This window comes from Culex quinquefasciatus, chromosome 2 (assembly GCF_015732765.1).
Source record: "Culex quinquefasciatus strain JHB chromosome 2, VPISU_Cqui_1.0_pri_paternal, whole genome shotgun sequence".
Lineage (NCBI taxonomy): Eukaryota > Metazoa > Arthropoda > Insecta > Diptera > Culicidae > Culex > Culex quinquefasciatus.
The window spans coordinates 107,142,941-107,158,800 of NC_051862.1; the positions used below are offsets into that span (position 1 = coordinate 107,142,941).

The window sequence follows — 15,860 nt, forward strand, 5'->3', positions numbered from 1 at the left end:
GAATTAGACTGGTATAGTTGAATCCAAGAATCGGACAAAAAATCAAATTGAATGCAAGTTGAACATCAGAACTCAAACAAGATTGCATGCAAGATTGCAAGCGCAGTTGAAATTGAATCTAAAAATACCTCGCTATAAATAGCCTGGGCGACTGATAGAATTCATCCAATAAGAGATGAGAAGAATTGAAAGCTTTCCCAATAGAAATGAGAACACACGAAGAATTCGAACAACAATGCAAACGGTCGTTACCACTCGCCTAGGGTGGCTCCTCAGACCATTCACCTTCCCAAAAACCGTCCAACTCCAAGCGAAACTTACTTGAGGATACCGTGGAGATTTTCCCTTAATACTCTGAAAAAGTGGAGCATCAACACTTCCCGTCTTCCAAATCCCCTATCCTTGTCCCTGGTGCGCGGTGGAGATGGGAGCGGCCGGCAATGGACGGCTGCCATGGTGGTGAGAATCTGGTTCAGGTGGAATTGGTTCTATTCCCAATTATCGATTCCTAGGCAACTTGGACTTAGAAAATCATCACATCACATGGCGAAAATCCAGTCTGCAATCCGCTAAAATCACCGTCTCCTAGCGAAGCGAAGCGAAGCGAAGTTGGTCAAAATGTCATAAAAAAAATGAACAAAGTAGCCTGCCGCACTCAGAAATGCGAAAAAAAAACCCTAGGAAAGGGCCGAAAACCCGATTTTAAAATTTGCAACACTAAGACTATTTGGGAAATCTCGCCCAAAATTGGTCCAGACGCGTCTCTCGAAAACTGGACCACCTCTTCCCAGTAAGAAATACGGGGCCGATCGGGTCTGATCGTCAGAGCGACGATCAGGCCTACAGGGGCCGATGCGGGTCTGATTTTGAGACACGCATCAGACCCGAATCAAGGTATTTTGCACCCGAAACGTCAACCTGTCAAGGTTGTTCGAACATCGCAGGAGGTCTTCGTGTGGGGGCGATGTAAGAACGACGTAAGGGTGAAAAATCGGACGCGCATCAACCCCTTTTTTGTGCTCTTCTTCTTCTTTTTCCGTCATCTGTCATTGGGTTTGTTTGGATTCAAACAGTTATTTTCAGGTTTTAATTCGTTTATTTTGCTGCAATTTGTTTAGCTTCACGGCATCACCAACATTGTGACGAGTTTCCGGCAGAAACTGTGTTCAAAGGAATACTCTGGACGAGGGGAACCTGCTCCGGTTGAGTTGGAGTTGGACACGTTCTTCCAGCGACCGTTCCAAGGGCACTTGCATCGCAACAGCAGTCTGTCGATCCTGTTCATCCTGTCCCGTGGTGCGTCGTACAGAAGGCATCTGCAGGGGCGTGGCCTTCCGGCGTGACAGTTCCGGAATGCGCTTGAGGGGAGGGATAGTTCCTGGAACGTTCCATTTGCTCAGGACCTGGACACTCGTTGCTCCGAAGGCACTTGTGGGCTGTCTTCGGGCCTGTTCCAGGCGTCGCCGTTCCATCATCGCCGGCAATGTCATAGTCGTCCCGCGTACCAGTTCCGGACGATATCGGCCTGTTCATGATCTTCCGAGGAACCATGTCACCGTCGTCACGCCACTTGAGACGGTCCTTGGCCTCAGCGTACATTTTTCTGATGCGACGTGGACATTCTGTTGCGAGGGCGGCAGCTGTTGACGGACGGCCGATTCATTCTCTTGGCGTTTGCGTTGCTCCTGCTCCACTCGGTCCTGCTCGGGTTCCACTTCGCGACTTCAAACCATGCCTTTGTCCTCTTCCTGCTGGTGAAGTTGTTGCTGTTGTTGGCCCCGGCATATCCTTCGACGGGCTCGGTTCCGACTCGTCGTCTGAAAAATAGCTTCTGGTTGACTCCGCTGAACGACTATCTCCGGCTCCATGAAGGGAGCCGCCGACGACGAAGAGTCCCGCCGATTATCGTCGTGATCCCAGTGCTGGTCTCGCTGCTGCTGGTTGGCCAAACTTGGAGGTTGTATTGACCGTCCGGCGAGCCTGTTCCGAGCAGCGTTGGGGAACTTTCAGGTTGGCGACCGTCGAGCCATTTCGTTCAGTGTCGTTCCAAGGGCACTTCCAGGTTGGTGACCATCCATCGAGCCTGTTCCGTGCTGCCTCTTTCCGAGGGAACCTCAAAGTCCATTGGCAACTCCGGATTACATGAACCTTTTAGAAAAATAATAATAAACAATTAGTGAACTGGATCAAGAAAAGGTTACGAATAAATTACCGTAGTTTGAAAGCAATAGCCCAGGATCGTGCACCGGATTCGATTGATCTGGACCCGGACGCGTTCGTCGTACCGAACGTTGTTCCGAGGACAGGGTTAGTTTTGTGCAGCGTTGCCTTCGTCGTCAACTTCAAGATCATGGCCGTCCCGAGAGGCATTTCCGGATAGCAGTTGAGGTAAAGTTCTAGAAACGTGGACCGGTTCCGCTTGATTTATATTTGGGCGTGCTAGTGCAGCACCTCAACCGTCCTTCCGAGGGTACCTACAAGGACGTGACCGTCCTCCGAGTATGTAACCGAGTAGCACTTGAAAGGACATGGCCGTCACGCGTGACAATTCGGGATTGCGGCTGGGGTGATAATTTCTAGGAACGTGTACCGGTTCCGGTTGATCCAGATTTAAACGCGTTCTTGCAGCATCTCACCCGTCCTGTCGAAGTTACCTTCAAGACCTGGGCCATCTTTCGTGTCTATTCCTGGCAGCGTTATTATGAGACATGGTCGTTCAACCTTGCGAATTCCGGATTGGATCAGCCTAAATGAAGAATAAAAAAATAGAACTCTTTAAACAGCGCATATTACAAATTATTTACCGCCATTTTTAACTAGTATTGGTCTGTTGGGCAGGAAGAACAATGCTTTGGTGGCCACTGGCCAACCCGGAACCGGTTCCAGAGAATTCCGGGGAACCTACGGAGTGGTCAATACTTTATCAAACAAAAACCAGCCAAACAGGATTCAAATTGCAGCGCATCCAAAATCATTTTCATTTATAATCACCAGAACCGATATTGGACCGACCTGGCCACTTTGGAACCGGTTCGAAGTACCCCAGCGGAACTCGGAATATGGCCAACCACGTAGTTATTCCAGAATTATTTTAGTTCAAGCAATATGGGTGTCAAAGTTCACCAATTTTAAACAAGGAGATCATTTATATTGTCCAAAATCATTTTTGGTTCGACCTCGCCACTTTGGAACCGGTTTCAAGTACCCCAGTGGAACTCGGAATATGGCCAACCACGCAGTTATTCCAGAATTATTTTTGTTCAAGCAATATGGCCATGTCGGTCTAAAAATGATTTTGGACAATATGAATGATCTACTTGTTAAAAATTGTGAATTTTTACACCCATATTGCTAGAACTAAAATAATTCTGGAATAACTACGTGGTTGGCCATATTCCGAGTTCCGCTGGGGTACCTCGAACCGGTTCCAAAGTGGCCAGGTCGGTCCAATTTCGGTTCTGGTGATTATAAATGAAAATGATTTTGGATGCGCTGCAATTTGAATCCTGTTTGGCTGGTTTTTGTTTGATAAAGTATTGACCACTCCGTAGGTTCCCCGGAATTCTCCGGATCCAGGTCCGGGTTGGCCAGTGGCCACCAAAGCATTCCCAAAGACCAGTTTTGAGTTGGTGCTTCAAAATCATGAATTTTGATACCCATATTGTTAGGTTCTTAACGGGAAACTTGCGTTACAAAAGCAAAATAATCTATTTTTCAAAACTACGTTGTTTATGGACCACTCAGTTTTTCTAAAAATCATCCAAATTGCATCAAACTTTCACCAAATATTCACAAACATGTATACAAAAAGCTTACATTCTTGGATTTTTGATATCCATCGTTAAAAAAATCTAAAAAATCAAAGCATAAAAAATATTGGCAGGGTGGCAAGTCAAGTTCCAGGGGGTTTTCCGGGCTTCGTCAATCTTGTGACTGGAAATAGAACATTTTGATATGCTAGGGCACATATACTGTGGCGGTCGTTGAAAACATGACCTGGTCATACGGCAGCTTTCGGCAAGATCTAGGTCTGGGAAACCTCCGGGAGTTCTGAGATGACCGTGAGGGTTTGCAGGTCCAGCGCTTCTGAAACCGATCCGCCCATTGGAATCGTTGTTTGTTAGCACAATCGAAAGCTCCTGAACACAGACAGACTGCCGCTGACGTTATTGCCAGCATCAGACCCGGAAGCGTATTTTTTGTCCGTCATCGCATCCAACTAGGTTGTGCTCACGTCAAGTGACCAGCTCGCTTCCTCCGCAGCTTAAACCGAATCTTCGCAAGGCTTCAACAGAAGCCCAACAGGTTCGCTGGGTTCTGCTCCTCCACCTTCAACGACTCCAGCTTGTTCGAGGTTTCCTTGATCCGCCGACGATTCTGAAATTCTACGCGAATCGTGTTGCTGCTGGAATTGCTGCATCTGATTCGTTGCGACGTATCCGAACCGCTTCGATTAATCTGCGTAGTTTTACGGCAACCGCCGCCGCTCATTTTGTTGGCCGGCACCCGGCCACAGCTGATGAAGCGATCGTCCTGCTCCTGAAGCTTCCTGGTCACGTTTTATCTTCCTTCGCTGGTTTTCCTCGCGACGCAACTTGAGACGTTCCTTGGCCTCGGCATCCAGTCCACGACCTCCGATGCCGACGTTGCAAATCTGTTGCGACGGAGGCGGCGGTTGACGGACGGGCGATTCACGCTCTTTTCATTCGCGTTGCAGCTGCTGCTTGCTGACTTGCGGCGCCATCATCTCATTCTGCTGGTTCGGATCCGACTCCTCGTCCAAATAATGTAGCTTCTGGTTGTAATCAAACTCGTCGTCCTTGGCGATCGCCTCGATGCGCTGCAGCTTCTCGTCAGTCCTCGTAAGCGGATTCGCTTCAACGGAACAAATTGCCGGTTGCGAACCATTGAACAAAGTAATCCTAGAAGATTTTTGGACTGACAGATCTAAGAAAATCAAACTTGCGCAAAGTTCTGCGTCTGCGTACGACGAACAATCATGTTCTTAGATCAACTCACCAGGCGGTTGCGATTAGTCTTTTGTTCTTGAGGCGTTGTTGTTCCGTCGTCCAGGTCAAGTCATCGTTCGACCATCTTCGTGCTGTTCCGTTCCGAGGGAACTTGCAGTTCCATGGCGTGCTAATTCCGGATGGATTCCTTCAACCTATTTGACAAGCAAATAGAAACAATTAATTACATCTTTATTTTACTTTGACACTAATCAACTCTTGTAAAACGATGTGAAACAATTACGGAGATTACCTGTCCCGGTTTGAGGTTAGCTTCTAGATTGCTTTGTCGACTTCTGCGGAGTTGGGCTTCCTTTCGGCCACCGAAAAAAGGGCACCGTTGTGTTCTGCAATCCGGCGAAGTGGCCAATTCAGTCACTACGGAACAAATCGCCGGGCGCAACTCGAGAGCCGACTTTTATTTTCCTGCTTTTTGGAGATCATGCTCGAATTATTTGACCTGGAAGAAGAGAAGGTTAGTTGGAGTTGGAGTTTTCAAACACTTTTTACCGTTGCTACTGCAGCACCGTTTTATCCAGTCCACCTCCCAGGTGGTCTAGCCACGATGCAAAAGCTTGATCCTTTAGGTCAGAATAGGTGCTCTACGTGTTCACGCTCATTCCGACTCATTGCAGACCAAATCAGGGACGGTTCTGCGTGACATCTGTTCATCTCTAGCGGATCGACAATCTGGGCGCCGTAATCCTCCCGTTCGCATCCTCCTGGGGAAACTGCAGGGCCGACCGTTATTTTGCAGTCCCGGAGCCAACCTCCCTTAAGCTGCTCTATCCAACACCTACTGCCCAACCACCAGCCTTGGTTGATTTGTTCCGCGTTCTGGTTGTTCCGGGAGATGAAGTTAAATTGAAAAGCCATCCCCGGTGGCCACGCAACGGCAAGGGCAAGGGAAAGGCCAACGAGGTTTCCGGACGCGAGAATAAGGATGAAACTATCGGAACGTCAGGTTTGATTCGGGTACGTTTGGGTTGGAACCGGTTCTCTAAAACTCCACCGCCGGCAAACAAGAACAGAATCGCAAAAACGTGTTCTTCTAAAAAAAAACAATTTTGACAGTTCTGTCTAAAATTCGCAACCACGCAAGAGAGAGACAGATTGTTCATCGAAGTTTCGATGAAAATCAAAATCATGCCTTCTCTTTCACTCTGCCGCGCAACATACCAGTTCATCGAAAAAATCGAAAAACATCGTTGCCTTACAAAACATCGTGGGTTTACGGACTTTCGATCTGGGTTAAAGATGCGCAAGAACAGCGCGAACAATAGTGTAGAACATCCCAAAACCCCCAGATGTCGGCAATACCCTCAAAAATGCATTTTTTTCCGAGCAGTCGAAATTTTTGGCCCATTTTTGGGGCAAATTTTAGTTTCAAACCGCTCCAAGGCCGCCATTTTGAATTTTCTCGACCCCGCGGTAGGTCATACTATGTCGAAAATTGTCTACCAAATCCGAATCCGTGCCCAGATTGCCCGAAAAACGCACCTAAAACCGACTTTCAGGCAAAATACGAAGAAACAAAAAATCGAAAAGTCAAATTTCCGTCCAAAATTGAAACCGACAATTTTTTTTCAAAGTTGGCCAAAATGTCATAAAAAAGGGAACAAATAAGCCTACCGAACTCAGAAATGCGAAAAAAAAACCCTCGGAAGTGGCCGAAAACCCGATTTTAAAATCTGCACTGCAACTATTTTAGAAATCTCGCCAAAAAGTGATCCCACCCAGTCAAATTAATCCGAATTCTGAAACGGAATCTAATTAGAATCGTATACAAATTCCGTTTCAAACGCAATAACCGGTTCGAACACGGAACCGGTTGTTGCGTTTGAAACGGAATTTGTATACGATTCTAATTAGATTTCGTTTCAGAATTCGGATTGATTTGACTGGGCAGACGCGTCTCTCGAAAACCGGACCACCTTCTAAAGATGCGCAAGAACAGCGCGAACAATAGTGTAGAACATCCCAAAACCCCCAGATGTCGGCAACACCATCAAAAATGCAATTTTCTACCGAGCAGTCGAGATTTTTAGCCCATTTTTGGGGTAAATTCTATTTTCAAACCGCTCCAAGGCCGCCATTTTGAATTTTCTCGACCCCGCGTCAGGTTATACTATGTCGAAAATTGTCTCCCAAATCCGAATCCGGGCCCAGATTGCCCGAAAAACGCACTTAGAACCGATTTTCAGGCAAAAAACGGATAATTTTTTTTTCGAAAGGTCAAATTTTCGTCCAAAATCGAAACCAACTATTTTTTTCAAAGTTGGTCAAAATGTCATAAGAAATAACATAAATAAAATAAATACATTAATAACATAAATAATATAAATTATGTATACATCTTTCTAATATTTCACAATCATCTGTATATTTTTTTAACAAATTCTTCTTGACTCATATCAATTTTGCTGAAAATCTAAAGTTTTTGTCATCCCAATAGAGTTATCTAAGGCCGAGCTCACGCACACTAGCACACCATTTGTTTTGCTGGGCGGTACAAAATTTTACCTCAATCTTTTTCGTGTACGTACACGCAATACATGCGCACGTAGATAACTCTATAAAATCCCTGTTAGACAGAAGTCCCGCGGTCGTGCGATTCGAAGCGTTATCTACTCGAAATCGATCTTGTCCTGCCATCTTCGAGCGTTTGTCCTGCGTTTGATCGGCGTATAGAAAATTAGCAGGCGGTGATAAAATTTATGACAGATCATTGATTTTCACTAAGTGGATTCTTCAACAGTTTTTCTTTTCACCAAATCCATTCAATTTTATTTAAAATGATACTAGTGGGAACAAGTCAAACAAACATGTTTTTCCCTGGACGGAATCCGGCCGCGGTGGACAAATTGATCTCTCCGGAGGAACCACCAGGGAACTTTAATCGGCGTGGATTCGGCCATCATCAGGCATAAGCAGCTGTCAGTCAATTAGGTGATGCGGTGGAGAAAGAGGTAAATTCTTAATCTGCTTGTTTTTTTTCTTCATATTTTCTTAAATTACCTTTTCTCTTAGGCAAACACAGAAATAAAACATGCCAGAGCTGCTTCTTTGGATCAAAATAGGCTTTCAAGAACAAACCGAAGACAAAAATACATCAATTATCGATATTTATAAAGAAAAATAAAGTTATTTGCAATAAAGTTTACATTTCTATCTATTAAATTATTAAATTAACCCCTAAATCCGAAACGTGAGCGTCCGACAATGGCAGGACAACCTGAACAACAAAGGCGCCCGAAAACGGCCCGACAACGGCCCGTCAACGTCGATTTTCTCAAACGTCGATTTCGACGATCGTCGGACAAAGTGTTGCATATAGGCAGGAAAAGGGCCCGAAATCCGTCGGACAAACCGACGGAATTCGGGCCGTTTTGTCGAGCCGTCCGGCCGTTTTCGGGCCGTTGTCGGCCCCGTCCGTCAGTCAGGGATGCCCCTTTACCCCTCTAGCATTACGGCTGAGTAAACTCCAGATTTTTGTTTAGTTCTTCAATTTATCGTGCTGTATATTGATTTTTTGAAAAAATGTGTTTTTTCCTTCATTATCAACATTTTTATAAAACTTATGCCAGATTCGGATGAGAAAAATTATTTCCAACAATTTGGTGTACAACTTTCCAATATATGTTTGATTTTTATATGAGAAAACCGTAAATTTATAAAAAGATAGTAATTTTGACTATTTGGCAAGAAAGTCTGTCAAAAATCAATAAAAATTGTTGAATATACGTTAACACATCTGTTATCAACTATATAACTGTTTATTTCATTGATATATACGGGGAAACTCATTTTTTTCGTGTTTCAAAACATGTTTTTTAAAGAAAAAGGTCACAAAGTTTTGCGATCAAAAAAAATGATGTTCATTATTTTAAAGCAACAAATTTTTCTCGTCTTTTGCAACCAGTTTCATTAAGATTGATGCAGGGAATCATGAGAAATAAGCGATTTTGTTCTTCAATCCAGCAGAAAGGAATACGATTTTTGGCATGTAACCTCATTTTGGCGCCACCTCCCAGACACGAGAATTTCTTACAGAATTGGTTCTGCTAGAATCCTGCTAGAATGATTCTAGCAAGCCTGTCAGATTTCGGTTAGAATTTTGCCAGAATGTTCTAACAGAACAAAATCTGTCGAAAATGACGTCATTTTACAGAACCGCTTTGTGGCGAATGTGTTTGCCACCAAAACTCATCGGCGAACTTGTTCGATCAAGTTCATTTTACTTTTCCGTTGAAGCAAGATGTCGCGTTTTCCAGCACCGCCTGTTTTTGTAAGTTAATTTATGTAAGATCATCACACATTCCGCTTTTATTTTAACAGGATATTGCTGGGAACATAAATTCCATTTGCCGGAGCGTCCCCAGGAAGGCACTCCGCGATGCAAGTGTATCCGATGCAGCACACCAAAATCAGCAAGAAAATCACCACATTCGTTCCCCGGGACGGCGGGAGTAAACGACAACCCTTGGCGCTAGTTTCGATCGTCGTCGGCTATTAAATACGTTGATAAGAAGAATCAAAGTGCCACAGTGAAACAGTGATAAAAAAAACATTGTGTTAACTTAAGATGTTGTAACCTTCTTTATTTTACAATAAATAAATGTTTCTATAAGTTTTATTTGGCAAACACAAGCTAGAAAAACTCCAAAATCCTCAAAAAATCGTTTCTTGTATTTTCTAACAAAATTCTAGCAGGATTCTAGCAGAATTTTTGCCATTTCATTCTAGCAAAATTCTTACAGAATTCTAACAGAAGGCCTGTCAGAATAGTTCTAGCTAAATTCTAGCAAGATTCTAACAGAACCGGTTGATTTCGCCGGCTCCTGCTAGAACCGGTTATTGCATTTGAGCTAGAATTCTCTGAGAATTCTTACAAAGTTCTAGCAGGATGATGACATAGTTCTAGTAGGAATATTTTCGATCTGCTGGAATTCTGTAAGAATCCTGTGAGAACACCGTGACTGGGCTACATTTGAAACACAGTCCCAGTCACGAAATATTCTAGCAGAGCTGGTTCTATCAGAATGCTGCTAGAACGGTGAAACATTTCTGCTAGAATGCTCTAAGAATATCCAGCTCTCTAAGAATTCTGCTAGAATCTTGCTAGAACATCGTGACTGGGGTCGCGGTGCAAAACCTCAATAGTTCCCAATAGTTTGTTAGAAAATACAAGAAACGATTTTTTGAGGATTTTGGAGTTTTTCTAGCTTGTGTTTGCCAAATAAAACTCATAGAAACATTTATTTGTTGTAAAATAAAGAAGGTTACAACATCTTAAGTTAACACAATGTTTTTTTTTTATCACTGTTTCACTGTGGCACTTTGATTCTTCTTATCAACGTATTTAATAGCCGACTACGATCGAAACTAGCGCCAAGGGTTGTCGTTTACTCCCGCCGTCCCGGGGAACGAATGTGGTGATTTTCTTGCTGATTTTGGTGTGCTGCATCGGATACACTTGCAGATCGCGGAGTGCCTTGCCTTTCCCGGGGACGCTCCGGCAAATGGAATTTATTTTCACCATGTTCCCAGCAATATCCTGTTAAAGAAAAAGCGGAATGTTTATTAATGTGGATGATTTATTATCTTACATAAATTAACTTACCAAAAACAGGCGGTGCTGGAAAACGCGACATCTTGCTTCAACGGAAAAGTAAAAATGAACTTGATCGAACAAGTTCGCCGTTGAGATGGTTTTGGTGGCAAACACATTCGCCACAAAGCGGTTCTGTAAATGACGTCATTTTCGACAGATTTTGTTCTGTTAGAACATTCTGGCAAAATTCTAACCGAAATCTGACAGGCTTGCTAGAATCATTCTAGCAGGATTCTAGCAGAACCAATTCTGTAAGAAATTCTCGTGTCTGGGTTAAGCCTGAGCGTTATTTTATTACGTAACGCAACAAATCGGATTTCTAGACCCCCTAACATAAATAACATAAGACCATTAATTAGTGTAGTTACTATGATTTTGTTATTAATTACCTTAATTACCAAAACATTGCATTAAATTATCAAAAACTGCTATTAAGGGTGCACAGCAACGAAGGAAGTTGTTGTCTTCTTATTCCAAAATTGTTAAACTTACGGACCCAATCCTGCAATAACGGGATAGTAAAATTAATCAAATTTTGTTGTAAATTACTTTGTGGACAGTAGTCTAGGGGATGAGTAACAAAATATGTCGATAGTATCCGTAGTTTTGAAGATACTAAAATGTCTCTAACAAAAATCTGGGTGCAAAAACTCTGGTTGATGAGCACCGTTAATTTCAATAAATTACTGTAAATTATTTAGCAATTCCAGAACTACTCATTATTTGCGCAATTGTTCCCAATTCAGATTTTCATTTATGCTTGAATTGTATTTATTTATTTATACCCAGTCAACTCAATCGGAATTTTGAAACGGAATTCAATTCGAATCGTTTAAGTATTCCGTTTCAAACGCAACAACCGAACTTAATTCCGTTTCAGAATTCCGATTACACTCAAAAAACTGTTCACCACAGTGCTGCATGAAAAGGTATGTGGTTTTTTTCCAAACCTATTCCCATGCGGTTGTGACATGAAACTCATGCATACCAAAAACCAGCTGACACACACATAGAAAGCAAGTTTGCATGGGTCACTGATGGATTTCACGGGACTTTCATGCAGCTTTTACTACATTGTCCTGTGCTTTTTATTGGAAATTAACGTGATATTCAACCGCAGCAGTGTAGTCGGTCGCTGGATTTTCATGCGTTGTTACTTCGAGAGTCTTGTGGTTTATTACTTGTATACAATTCTTTTTTTTTCGTCTTTTTATGGAAGAAAAAAGGGGTTGTCTTTTAACTTTTTTTATTCACCAAATTTCATGTATCACTTTTACACAACGTTTCATTTTCACTTCACACTACATTCACAACATACTCAAATTGCCTTGTTTGCCGGTGTAGGAGGCATTTTCTACGAACAATCTCACACTCACACGCCTGGTTCTCCTTTGCGGAACGCGGGTCAGTCTCTCTGGTCACTTTAGCGATCCTCCTTCTGCCGGACGCGACCAGTGCCTACCTTCTTCCTGGTTTGTTTGACTCTCTTGTCCTGGACCGGCTTCATGTTACGCTTGGCCATGTTGCGGTGATTTGCACCGACGTTGTTGCACTGGAACTTCGGTTTTCCTGGCCTAGATAAAAGCAAATGAAAAAGTTGTGCAAAATACGACGAAATAATGGGGAAAATGCTTACTATTGCATCAATAAATCTCGCTTCGAAAAACAGCGCTGAAATGTTCCGGCGCAAACAGAAAGAAAACAAAAACAATGTTACTTTGATGAGAATCAGCAGCCAACTGACCGTCCTCAGACTTTCAGGCCCATCTCAAAATTTGCAGACAGGAATTTCACGCAACCTCAAAAGCTTTGTTCATCGCCATCATTTTTCACTTCAATGTTGCATGAAAAGGCTAGTGACTTTTTTCCATAGCAGTTTCCATGTGGATATGACAAGAATTTCATGCGAACCAAAACACAGATGACTGCATGCCACGCCTCCAATTTTTCAGGCATGAATTTCACGCAACTTTAGTTGTGTGGGTGAGGGTTGCGTGCAAATCAGGTAGGGTTGACATGAATGCACTGCGACAGTTGCATGATTCAAGTAAAACGTTGTTCTGGATTGAAAATTATCTGCCACCGGAGTTTTCATGCAACCCTGTGGTGAAAGATTTTTTGAGTGTTGAGTTGACTGGGCAGTAGGTTCAATTACCCAATCATACCGTTCTCCGCTTGACGGGTTCATTCCGCTTCGAATTCCGCTTAGAAAATTGTTTCGAAAATTTCTAAACGGAATCTCCGGTTGGACTCCGTTTCGATTCCGTTTAACCATTTTTGCACAAGGGCGACATCTACTGGTGTGCGGTGGAACCTCGGTGACATTTCGCCGCGATTCGCCGAAGCGGTTTTGGGATGGTTGTGTGAGTTTCTTGCGTAAAAATGGTAAGATTTGTATTTTTTACGTTTACAAGAAGACTCAGTGACCGTTTCGGAGTAATGTTCACGTTCACGACAATCGTGTAATTGTTTTTGTTTTGTTCCAGGTTCCCTTTTCAGTGGTCCATCAACCAAAATCCTCTTCCCGACCCGTAGTAGATTCTTCAACGCAAGCTCCCCCACTGGAGGCAGAAGAAGCAGCCGCTGCTGTTAAACCAACCGTACCTCGACCCGTACAATATTGTTGGAGTGGTTGCTCTTTTTCTTTTCTCCAGCTGGAGGAGGAAAGGCGACGCGGACTTTTTTTGGGGTAGAATTGTTGCTGCTGCTTCTTAGAAGGTAAAAACTGGTCCGGATCTTTTTGTTTTGCTCTCTGGATTATTGAAACCTAACCTGACCTAACGACAACTTATTCTTTCAGACTTCGTTGACGAGCTGCCCCCAGTACGCCCCAGTACGATGACCACCATCGCAGTCGGTTGATGGCAACGTCGCGATGACCAGGCCTTCGCTGGGGAACCTGCTGCATATCGAAAGTGCTAGAGAACTAAAACCCAGCGGATCCAAAGCCGGAAAAGAACCAGATGCATGATGCAAACTGATGGTTGTGACCCGGTTCTACGAACAGATTCCGGTTGGTGACTCCGGAATGTTCCCGAGACGGTAGAAAAAATCGTTATCACTTTGGTCACTGTCGTGATCGGGGACTTTCTTTCATAATAAAAACACAGATATTTTGCAATCAACAAACAACACGTCTTATTCCACAGAAATTAACCACAAAACTGATTTGACAATCTTCATTCTCTCTTTCGCCGACCGCGCGCATCTCGTTGTTTTCTCGCTCGTTGTTCTCTCTCGCAGCTCGCTAGCGCGCTCTCGCACTCAATCCACAATCAGCTAACAAGGCAATATTCAAGAAGGTGCGCACTTTTTGTTGCGCTCTTAACTCTTATTTATGAATTACATCAATCTTATTATAAATACTCATTTAATAATTTATTACATATTCAATCCTGCAACCCATAATCCCTACATTCTCCCTCTTTTCTACTCTCAAGATGACGAATATCAATCATAATTCCTAACAGAAAAATTGCATGAATGCTAAATCAATCAATATTTTTTTTAATTTCCTAAAAGATTTTCGTCGGGTTCCTCGACTTTGTTTTCATGCTGATCTAAATACGAAAGCGCAGTCTTCGAAATGTTTCATCTATGTTGTCCAAGAGACTGACATCCGATCGCAGGAGTTGTAGAAAATGGAATGCACTGATGAGGTTGAAAATTTAAAAACACCTGAAAATATAAGAAAAAGAAAAAAACGAGGAGAAAAACAAAAACCACAAATATTTCTCAAATAAACGCAGGTTTATCAATTTTTTATGCAATATAAGATTAGTGGTTGTTTACCTGATTTTCTTTAAATTTCATGTAATTTAAAATTAAAAAGCAAATTTTACAAACATTGCTGAAACAATACGATTTAAAAAAATAATAATTCAAAAGCAATTTTTATTTTTTTAAACATTTCGAATGAAATGGAATCACATCATTTTTATTTATTATCATTTTGTGAATATGAAATATAAAACAATGTGTTCTAAATTCAAAAATCTAACATGTTGCTGACTTAAATAAAAAATGAAGCATAATTCTGGCGTTTTTAAAGTTTTAAATTTATGTGTACCATAAAAAAAAACAAAGAATAAACATTTCTAAAAATATATACAATGTGGTAATTTATTTAACTTATTTAAAAAAAAAAAATCTGAAACAAAAACTATGACAGGCACAGATATTGTTTTTACTCAAATTTACACTTTGAATTTATGTGCGCCCGCCACGGAGTTCAAACCGATCTATGGATTATGAGCCCAAGCCCAGTGCCACGTCCGATTGATCCACCAGACGGGACTTGAAGGTAAACATAAACTGATATTAATATTAAATGCAGACGTGACGAAAAGTATACGTTTGTAATTAATACCCAAAAACACCCAAAATGGATCTACAAGCAAGCTTATTCCTTCCTCATTTTCAATATTTTTATCTGTACTTTTCTGTAATTTATTCCCAACCAAGCTAAAACAGCTAAAACAAACAACTTTTTTTTTTAAATAAAGGCTAGTATGGAGATCGGAAGGAAAGGGGTCAAGAAACAGCTTCACGAACATCAGAACAAAGAAGAGGGAGCGTTTTCTTAGGGCTTTTCTTCACCCTGTCTGGCTTGTTTTCGCTTCTACTGCTGCCCATTTGAATTTTTTCTTGACCGGTTCCTTCCGATGTGCAAACACCGCTTAACATTGTATCAAAAATTACCGCATTTTAACTAATTTTGAAACGGTTAATAAATCATGGCAAAAATTACTAAAATGCAAAATCAGTAATATTTTCGATGAATTTGTTTTCATCAGTACCGGTACACTTTTATAAAATAAAAAATAGTCCATATTTCAGTTTAAGATGATTTCTTGAAAAGCAATCTCAATAAAAATAATTTGCAAATTGCAAAAATAATATAAATAATTCAATTAATGCTCAAAATGTGCTTTGCTGCACAAAATACATTTTTTTTATAAAAAAAAATAAAATCAAATGTTGTTTATTTTTGCCACAAAAGCTTTCTTTAAAAAAAAAATACCGATTTTGTTCTGTAAATGCATGGTAGTATCAACATTTTTCAACTTTTATATTAAATTTTTTTAACTTTCTGTTAATATTCACTTACGCGATCTTTTAACCAGACAAACGATAGTTTTTACCGAATAGTTTTTTTTTCTCTGTTGTGTCTACTTAATAATATTTTTGTTTATCTTGAAACAAAACATAGTACAGAAAATATTATTCTAATGAAT

The 15,860-nt window shown here is 41.7% G+C and overlaps 2 long non-coding RNA genes across 2 annotated transcripts; both read right to left on the minus strand.

Moving 5' to 3' along the window:
• Window positions 1-3,833: 3,833 nt before the first annotated feature.
• LOC119768058 lies at window positions 3,834-6,044 on the minus strand. Its single transcript, XR_005277879.1, has 3 exons — window positions 5,263-6,044; window positions 5,020-5,164; window positions 3,834-4,922 (listed from the first exon to the last, which is right to left on the minus strand). It is a non-coding gene; the product is annotated as an uncharacterized LOC119768058 (long non-coding RNA).
• A 5,808-nt stretch (window positions 6,045-11,852) lies between these two features.
• On the minus strand, window positions 11,853-12,686 carry LOC119768055. The gene is made up of 2 exons (XR_005277876.1): window positions 12,260-12,686; window positions 11,853-12,197 (listed from the first exon to the last, which is right to left on the minus strand). It is a non-coding gene; the product is annotated as an uncharacterized LOC119768055 (long non-coding RNA).
• Window positions 12,687-15,860: the final 3,174 nt, after the last annotated feature.